Here is a 9422-nt window from a genome sequence, read left to right as displayed (position 1 = left end):
CACACACACACACACACACACACACACACACACACACACACACACACGCTTGCACATACATGACATACATGGATCATGGAAGTCCACAGAAGAAGGAATTTCAAGTAAGAATAAATGATCAACAGTTCAAATATTTTGGAGAAAGTGAGTATGACAGACTGATAAATGTCCAAAAAGAAGGTGCTAGTTACCTTATAGTAAACAGCTTCTGTAAAGTGAGTGAGGAAATAAAAGGAGGAAGGTGTAAGAAGTAAAGAGAAAATTAGATCCAGAGCAAACCATGAGATATTCCTCTTTAAGAGAAGTTACTTTCTTTCCATTACAAAGGAAAGAGAGAGAGAGAGAGAGAGAGAAAGAAGAGATAATAGGAGTGGCCTATTAACCCTTGAGATTTGTGGGTAGAGATTGATGGAGAACCCATCCTAGTGTGCCTACCTTCCTGGAAAGTAGGAAATTGGGACGTCAGGTTATCTTTTGGAAACAGGAGATAATAGGTATAGAAATTTGAGGAACATGGATATTTTAAATGGCCACTGTGGAGAATGAAAGAGGAATCTGAAGGAAAACATAAGGATGGTTGAATTATTTTATGCAGCGTTGCTTTTTGGTTTTGTTTTCCTTTTGAAAAAAGGCTATTGTTGCAGATGAGTTCATCTTTAGTGATGGTGGCTCAGTCTCCACTGTGCACATTGTGGGAAACAGGGTCTTGAGAAGTGAGTTATGAAGCTAATTTCATGAGCACCCATGGAGCCATTGGTATATGTGTAGATAGAGGTGTAGATGTGTATATGTGTACGTGTGATGTGTAGGTATTCTTTCATACATCTAACTTTGCACATCCCACACTCTGCTATGGACACTCTTAACTAGTCTTTGCTATGCCCAATATGTACTTTCATTCATCCATCATGAAACAAACATTTCAAGCTATTACATAAAACTATCTGTCCTTATCATTTATCTGGGAAAAAGTTCCCTTTTGGCTGCCTACACAGTAGTTTGTGCAATTATCCAATATGTTACAGAATATTGGTCTTGAGGTTACATTAATATACATGGAAATGGAAAAGAGGTGGTGATCATTAACAACATGACTGAGATAAATGGAAACTCTTAGGTGTTCTAAGGCTGTTCTGAGCTCTAGCTGTATATGCTCATTAGCAAACACATGTGGTCAAATGCATTAAAAAAGAAAAAAATAAGAAAAGGAGCTTCTGAAAACATGTCCCACTAGGAATAAGGAAGCAGTAGTCAGGAAGGTTTAGAGGATTTCAGTTTCATGCTTATAGTTTGAATAAGAAATGAGAAGAGGGCAGCAGGTTTTTATTTCTTCCCAGAACACTTTGATTCTGATCCCTTGCATTTTTGAAATTCTCCAAAACTTATCTGAGCTGCTTCTGCCACTGTCTGTTTCCTCTCCATGTACCAGACAAATCCTCCAGCTGCCTGACAAAGCCTTTGGGTTCTCAGTTCAATGGCAGACTGTTGCCTGTGAAAGGGCATCTTCAACTTGAGGATTTTTGCAGGAGCGTTTGTGCACTGAATCTTGAGGATTCAGTGCCCAATCCTGCATCTTCAACTTGAGGATCTTTGCAGGAGCGTTTGTGCACTGAACCTTGAGGATTCCGTGCACAATCCTGCATCTTCAACTTGAGGATCTTTGCAGGAGCGTTTGTGCACTGAACCTTGAGGATTCCGTGCACAATCCTGCATCTTCAACTTGAGGATTTTCGCAGGAGGGTTTGTGCACTGAACCCAAAGAGCTTGATTTAGCTGCTGAGTTCCCAGCCACTGTGGCTATCCTTTCCCCAACCTCAGCCCCAAACCATGTATGAGGCCAACCACAATTAGTTGTTTCTTTAAACTCCGAAGACTCAACTTGTCATTTAGACAGGAATGGCCATCTAAAAAGAATTATTCTATGCTACTTTTTGTGCCTATCCTGATTCTGCTGCACTTTTCCTCTAAATTTACAGGTACTTATTATTTTGGAAGGTCAAGGAGGAAGAACTTATCTGTGGGAAGAGTTTGCATGCTTCCATTTCAGCTCTAAGTTGTTTGAACAAAATGACTAAAAATAAGGACAAACAATTCCCATGGTTAGATTTTGGTCAAATTACCATTAATTTTACTCGCATAATTTATGAAACAATATCATTTATTCCAAGTTATTTTATAAAGAGAAAGGATAGAAATAATATTAGACCAGTTAAAAATGAAATAATTGGCCAGGCGTGGTGGCTCACGCCTGTAATCTCAGCACTCTGGGAGGCCGAGGCAGGCGGATCATCTGAGGTCAGGAGTTCAAGACCAGCCTGGCCAACATGGTGAAACCCTGTCTTTAAAAAAAAAAAAAAAATGAAATAACTACCCACTGATGCAAAATGGTCTAGTGAGTGTAGTGTCAGAGAGTAGGTTCTTCTTCCTTGGTAGGCAAGGCACTCATGGGCAGATAAATCCATCTTTTTTACCCTCTAACTACTTTCCAACCTGGAACACCTTTAAGAGAGAAACAGAGTGCTACAAATAATTATGCTCAAACAGCCTACACAAACAGGGACTATCCCAGGCACACTTATACATATTGTGTCCCTACCTCTCTAGGTCTGGGCCATCTGTATCCAAGGCTTTGCTGCTGGTTCATGGTGGCATTCTTCCCACCCTGTCTCTCATGTCAGAGCATCTTTCCTGGTGGCCAAACTAACTCAGCCCACTGTTCAACTTCCTAAAAGGAACAGATTTATCTGCTTTGGCAAATGTAATGTTGGTCACCTTAACAAATTTATCAACCTGTGACGATCTGGTGATGTTAGCATGTTACTTCCAAATTTGTTACTTATATATTTTACACAAAATAGGGAGTTCAGTACACAGACATAATATGCAAGCAAGTTTCCTGCATTTTTCCACGTCAGCTCTTCCAAACAGTTGAGAAGTATCTGATGAATGGATCTTTCTCCCATGTGTTCTAATGCATCTCATGTGTATCTAATGTACCAATAGTTTTTAGAAAAGGAATGAAATTAGGCAGGTATTTAGAATCAGATGGTTCACAAAATACTTCACTTATTTATTTGATTGGTTGACTCAGTGGGCATTTAATAAGCACTTACTATGTGTCAAGTAAGTACTCTGCCAGAACTTTCAGTATTAAAATATATATAGTGTTATAAATATGGTCAGGTTGGCGTGTAAATAAGAAATTACAGTTCAGCCTAAGTGCCATGCAATGGTATGCACAGAATGCTTGGAGGGCCCTTGGGGTTAATGGAAGATGGAAGGAGTGTAACACCTGGTGGGGCTGGTGGGGCTCTCAGGGACCCTGGAGTTGGTGTTATATAAACTGACCTTTAAAGGTACAGAGGCAGTTAATTAGCTTGAGGAAAGGGATCATTTCAAGGGACAGTGGAAGCTGGAGGCTAGGTAATACTGTCAGAATCTTAACAAGAGTGACTATGGAAAAGGTACTCCAGGGAAGTGGTGGGAAATTGGGGTGGCATGGAGACATTGATTTAAAAAAAAACGGGGGGTTGGGTGGAACAAACTTCTGAGAAAACAAATCCAGAGAACCTGTTAGCACATCTTGGCTATGCTTCTTAATACCTGCAGATAAACAGGATGAGACAAGGCTATATAAGCAGTAGTATTACCTCATTTTACAGACATAAAAACTGGAAATGGAGGGGGAGGGGTTTCCTAACTGTGAAGTATAAGTTATGCTCATCTTCATGAGCTAAATTATTTTTTATAGGAAAACTGAGGGATAAAGAAGATAAGTTCATTTTGGTTTATACAATCAAAAATGACTATTTTCTAAGTAGTCAGCTTCTGCAATAAAATCTCTTATTTGGGAAGCAGATCATCTGTCTTGACTTTCTCTAGCCTAATAAAACCTGAATAACTGACAAACCTCTACTTCATTTTGCAACATCTAGATGCAGAATAAATACGCATACCATTCCCATTTAAAACGTTTTACCTTCCAAATGCAAACATTTTCAGTGTCTCCTGTAAAAATATGACCTTGAGTTTTTAATTGTTGACTTGAAGACTTAGGATATTTCATATCGGCAGCAATTGAAAGAATGCTATTCACGTTAACCACAAGAGGCTTAAGAGAATGAGCTAACTGCTGCATCCGCATTCTTGGAGCTGTGTGATAGCAAAAGAGGCTGTTCCGCTGCTGGATGGCAGCAGGGGTCTGAGGGCTCTCTCAACGGAGACTGTCAGAAAGGTGGGTCATGGGGCAGGGCTGGAGCTTCTGGACTCATCCACAACTTCTGACTTTGAGAATGAGGAACTCAGTGCCCACAGAGAATGAGATCAGCTGCTTTTAAGGATAGTCTGGTTGTCAGGCTCAATGAACACCCACATTAGACATCCCTGGACAGGCAAGGAAAAGGACATGTGGTTCCTATGTTGTCTCCGAAATACTGACTCCACAGGGACACTCGTAGACATATTTTCCCAAAGGCCTTCCAAGAGAAAGAAGACTGCTTGTTTTCCACAAGTTTGGTTAGTTTCAGGACACTATAACTTCCAAATAAAGTTACTTTCCCTCTGAATTTGAATTTGTTCTAAGACACTGGGTTTAATGTGCTCCTTAGATATAGAAAGTGTCTCCTTTAAGAGCACCACGCTTTTTTTGTTCAGACATTTAAAGAAGAATACTTTAATGGATTATTTTATTGTCATTAAAGACCTCCAGGCTTTCAGAAATTATATCTTTGAACATAATTTGAGTGTCCTGGGTTCCATGCTTTCATATACTCATGAGTATCCATGATTCTTCAAATTTTGACATACAGTATTCTGTGGCTGCAAAATGAAAGAAAAGCATAGCCTGTCTTTTTTGTTTTTGCTCTATACTACATCAAAAAACATAGTTTATAGAGCCTCCAAAATTTTATTAAACACCATTTTAATTAAAATGGTCAAAGCAATTTGTGCCATAAGGACACAACAAAAATTTAGATGACCATAAATCATATCACTTATCTACGACATTACATTTAACCATAGACTTAAATCTAACTTAGGAGGTTAATCTTCAAAAATCCAATATAGAAAACATATACACCCATAACCTCACTGACTGAACACTCCCTAATGTTATACCCAAGTTTAATAATTTTATGAAGATAAAGTCTGTCTTTGTGAAAGTGTCATCAAATTTACCCATCATTAATATTAGACTGTCATTAATGCAAAATGAAAAGTTTTCATCTTCAGGCAACTTCACAGAAAAAGGAAAGAAATTAAACCTCCTTGTCTTCTGTCTGACTTTGTACGGGCAGAATCCCTGCTCTGTTTTTGGTTATCCTAATTTGATTGACTCTGACTAACACCTAGGATGATTCACACCTACCTTTTATTCCAGCAGCCTTTTGGCCACCTTTGTACTGAAAATCAGTCCTTGGAAAGTAGCCTGCCTCTGAAACCACCGGTATTTATGGAAACCTGACTTATGTCCACACCTTGGAGTTTACTTGCTCTAGGTCTCAACTCATTTGGCCTGAGATACCAACAGCCATTAGATTGACAGTTGCAGTTTACATATCTCAAGACTAATATTATTAATCTATAGACAGAATCACTAATCCCATCTGTATTACAAATAGCATTTAGTTGATTCATATTCAAATCCCTGACTAGTCACACAGATGAATTACATATCTCACCATTATAAAATTTTTTAACTGACTTCTTATCAATAAAGTGATATCTCTTAATGGTTACATTAAAGATTAAATTAAACTAAGTTTTACACATGAGGTTAGAGTTAGGGTGAGGGCTAAAGGATATGTTTAATAGGAAATGTTATGCATATTAGATGTAAGATACACAAATTATAAAAGATATTTCATCTGAACTTACATACTTAATGCAAGTACTTTGTAGTTTTAATTAATTTCCTGTTAATTATTTGCCTATATTGTCTTAAATATATTGTCAGCTGCTAGAAGACAGAGACTGTACCCTACGCTTCTTGTTCTTTGCCCTGCACTTAACCAAGTATCTGCTCAGAGTGTGCACTCGGTATCTTGCATATGATGTGCTTTATATTTACAGTTTCTGATTATAACAAAAATAAGCTGGGAAAGCAGGTATTACTATTTTTTTAGAGACTCAGTGAGAGAAGTTAAGTGATTGCTTGGAGTCACATCATGTGTGTGTGGTGAAGCCAGGATTCAAAAAAGGTCTGTATATATCTCCGGGACTGACAGACCCCATGTACCCCACTAGGCGCTCTTACCCCCTATAACTTGAATCACCAACTAGAAGGAGGCTGGAATACTGAGAAATTTTCTTAAACGATTCCAATTTTAAATACTGAATTTTCTTTTATTATGGATTCCTCAAGACTATGGATGCCGTTTAATACTTGTACATCTGGCTTATGAATAAAATGAATTAAAATCTTAAAAAGCCATCAATACTATTCCTATCAATTAATCAGCATAACAGAGATTAAAACTTCTTAATAGCTATGTTAAAATGTTAAAAAGAAATCAGAAAACACTTGCTATGTATATTATTGGCACCTTTTATAAACACTATGTATAAACATGTTAAGGGAGATAGATTGGAAAGCAGTTAAAATCATAATTTACTCAAGTTGAGAATCTTGCTCTGCACACTAATGCAAAGATCAAATCAGTTTTCTTCATGTTGGATTTGGAGTTAACAACTGCAGTAGCATAAGGACATTCACATATGTAGGTTCGGAACTCCATCGCTAGACACCAGCACTTTTACTCTTTTCAAAACAGTCAAGCTTCTGTTTCTTTCGTTCTTAAAGCTTTGACACTGATTCTATCTTGAATCTCCATCTGCACAAACAGAATTTTTCTGTTTAGCCACAGTTAGGGATTCCTAGTGCCAAATCCAAAACTCTACAGCAGGTTTTTCTAAACAACAGCTGTGCACGATGCCATCTTTCAGCAATGGTTTGTGCACCATAAACATAATTATCTGCAGGTTATCAGATGTCCTCATGGAGCAGCGCTGCCCTGGAAGCGTATGCACTAGCTAATTGCTTCTGAATTCTCTGCTCACTGTTTCCTTTACCCATCTGGAGGATCTTGTGGGAGTACACAAACAAAGTCCCTGGCTTCCCAGCAAGACCATCCACACACTCTCTAGTTGGAGGTCACAAACTGGCCACCTGAGTGTGAATCTGGCTCCCAGATGGTTTTTGTTTAATGGGTACATCATTTGAATTTTCTTGGCCCTCATTGAATACTATTGGTTCTATCCCCTAGATACTCAGGAAAATCAACTGAAAGCTTTTCATAAATATTTATGACTGATCTGGAATAGAATCTCAGCACTGGAATATTTTTCAGTGTTTCCAGATTTTTTTTAACATTTCAACCTTTATTTTAGATTCAGAGGGTACACATGTAGGTTTGTGACATGGTTATATTGCTTGATGCTGAGGTTTGAGATACAAATGATCCCATCACTCAGGAAGTGAGTATAGTACCCAACAGCTAGTTCTTCTATGCTCACTCTCCTCCCATCCCCCTCTAGCAGTCCCCAGTGTTTATTGTTCCCATCTTTATGTCCATGAGTACCAAATATTAAACTCACACTTATAAGTGAGAGCATGCAGTATTTGGTTTTCTGTTCCTGAGATAATTTGCTTAGGATGATGGCCTCTAGCTGCATTCATGTTGCTGGAAAGGACGTGTTCATTTTTTATGGCTGCAAAGTATTGCATGGTGTGTATGTACTACATGTTTTTTATCCAGTCCCACAGATGGAAACATAAGTTGATTTCATGTCTTTGCTATGGTCAATAGTGCTGTAATGAATGTACAAGTGCATGTGTTGTTTTTTTTTTTTTTTCATAGAATGACTTATTTTCTTTGGATATACACCCAGTAAAGGCATTGCTGGATAAAATGGTATATCTGTTATTTGTTCTTTGAGAAATCTCCAAACTGCTTTCCACAGTGGATGAACTAATTTACATTCCCACTAATAGTATATAAGCATTCTCTTTTCTTCTTCAGGAGATTTTAATGCCAATCACTATTGAGAACCATTGCAGTCTATATTTAAAAATGGATATCATCATCAATAAGGGGTTCTGATATAAACAAGATAAAGCTGAAAAATCTAAGAATGAAGAAAGGTACAGAAGCCACCCTGCCCCAGACTAATGAAGGCTAAATAATTCCGCATGGGGCATCTGGAAAAAGTGAGAGAGAGAGAGACAGGGCATTGTTCAGAACCAGATACTCAGAGACAGTGTCTTAAAGGTGAGGACAACAGAGTTAGACTTTCTCTGACTCTGACTTACAGTGGCAAGGCATACATGGCCAGTTCTCTACAATGGAGACAGCACCCAGAGAGAAAGATTCCAGAACCAAGTGAAATAGAGTGGGACATTTACTGAAGAATAGAAAATCAAAACTAGGGAAGCAGAGACAAGACAAGGACCCAGTGGTGAGAAAAAAGGCCAAAAAGGTAAGGAATCAGGTCGATGGAAGAAGTGACTCAGGACTGAGGTGTAAATGATGAGGGTTTGATCATGCTTTGTATGTGTTCTAGGAGTGGTTGTTGCCACTTAAAAATAGATACAATTTATGCAAAAAAATCTAGAATCAGAATCAAGGCAACAAATCTGCTGCAATGGCTTAGTGCAAGCAGCAACAAAGATGAACAGAACATCTATTTCTATCGAAGACCTTGGTCTTCCGAATAGCTGCTCTTGAGACTCGTGTCCTAGGTATCAGCAGTGGCAATTAATGGAGGCAACATGGAATAAGCAACAAGTTTTCCAGTAAGTGGACACTGTAGCCTCAGGAGTTAGATGCTGAGTCAGAAGGATGAAGTCACTCCACCGGAATCACCATACCCAAGTCTAGACCTCAGCAATACCATGAAGTTCTTTTGATGAAGAAAAGGGACATGATTTGTTGGTTGTTATTCCTATTGTTACATGGTCATGTTAGTTATCTATTGCAGCATAATAAATAACCGCCAAAGCTTTGTACTTAAAATAAAAAACATTTATCATGTCACAGAATCTCTGAGGATCAGGGATCTAGGCATGGCTTAGCCAGGGCTTCTGGCTTGGGATATCTTATATGGTTGCACTAACAGGTTTTGGCCAAGGCTGAGGTCACCTAAAGACTTGACTGGGATAAAGGATCTGTTCTCAAGCTTATTGCTGGCAGAGGTCTCAGTGCCCACCATGAGGGTCTCTCCATAGGGTTACTTACAACATGAGAAAGAAGCATAACTAAGACACATCTTTTATAACCTAACCTCTAAAGTTACCTACCATATTATGCCATAAAATGCCATCACCCTTGCCATATTATGTTTGTCACAGGGCGAACTTGGTACAATGTGGGAGGAGTGACATAAATACCAGGGTATAAGTGCCAGGAGGTAGACGTCCATCT

At 38.6% G+C, this 9422-nt stretch overlaps 1 long non-coding RNA gene across 1 annotated transcript in view; it reads left to right on the top strand.

Moving 5' to 3' along the window:
* The window catches only part of LOC116558949, a 68493-nt gene extending 59461 nt beyond the window's left edge, over positions 1-9032 (top strand). Inside the window, exon 4 of the long non-coding RNA XR_004272245.1 lies at positions 8022-9032. This is a non-coding gene — a long non-coding RNA (uncharacterized LOC116558949). The remainder of the gene's footprint in view (positions 1-8021) is intronic.
* Positions 9033-9422: the final 390 nt, after the last annotated feature.

The sequence above is a fragment of the Sapajus apella genome, unplaced genomic scaffold (genome assembly GCF_009761245.1).
Source record: "Sapajus apella isolate SASKATOON/1434 unplaced genomic scaffold, GSC_monkey_1.0 scaffold22, whole genome shotgun sequence".
NCBI lineage: Eukaryota > Metazoa > Chordata > Mammalia > Primates > Cebidae > Sapajus > Sapajus apella.
This window is presented reverse-complemented; position numbering and strand designations above follow the sequence as displayed.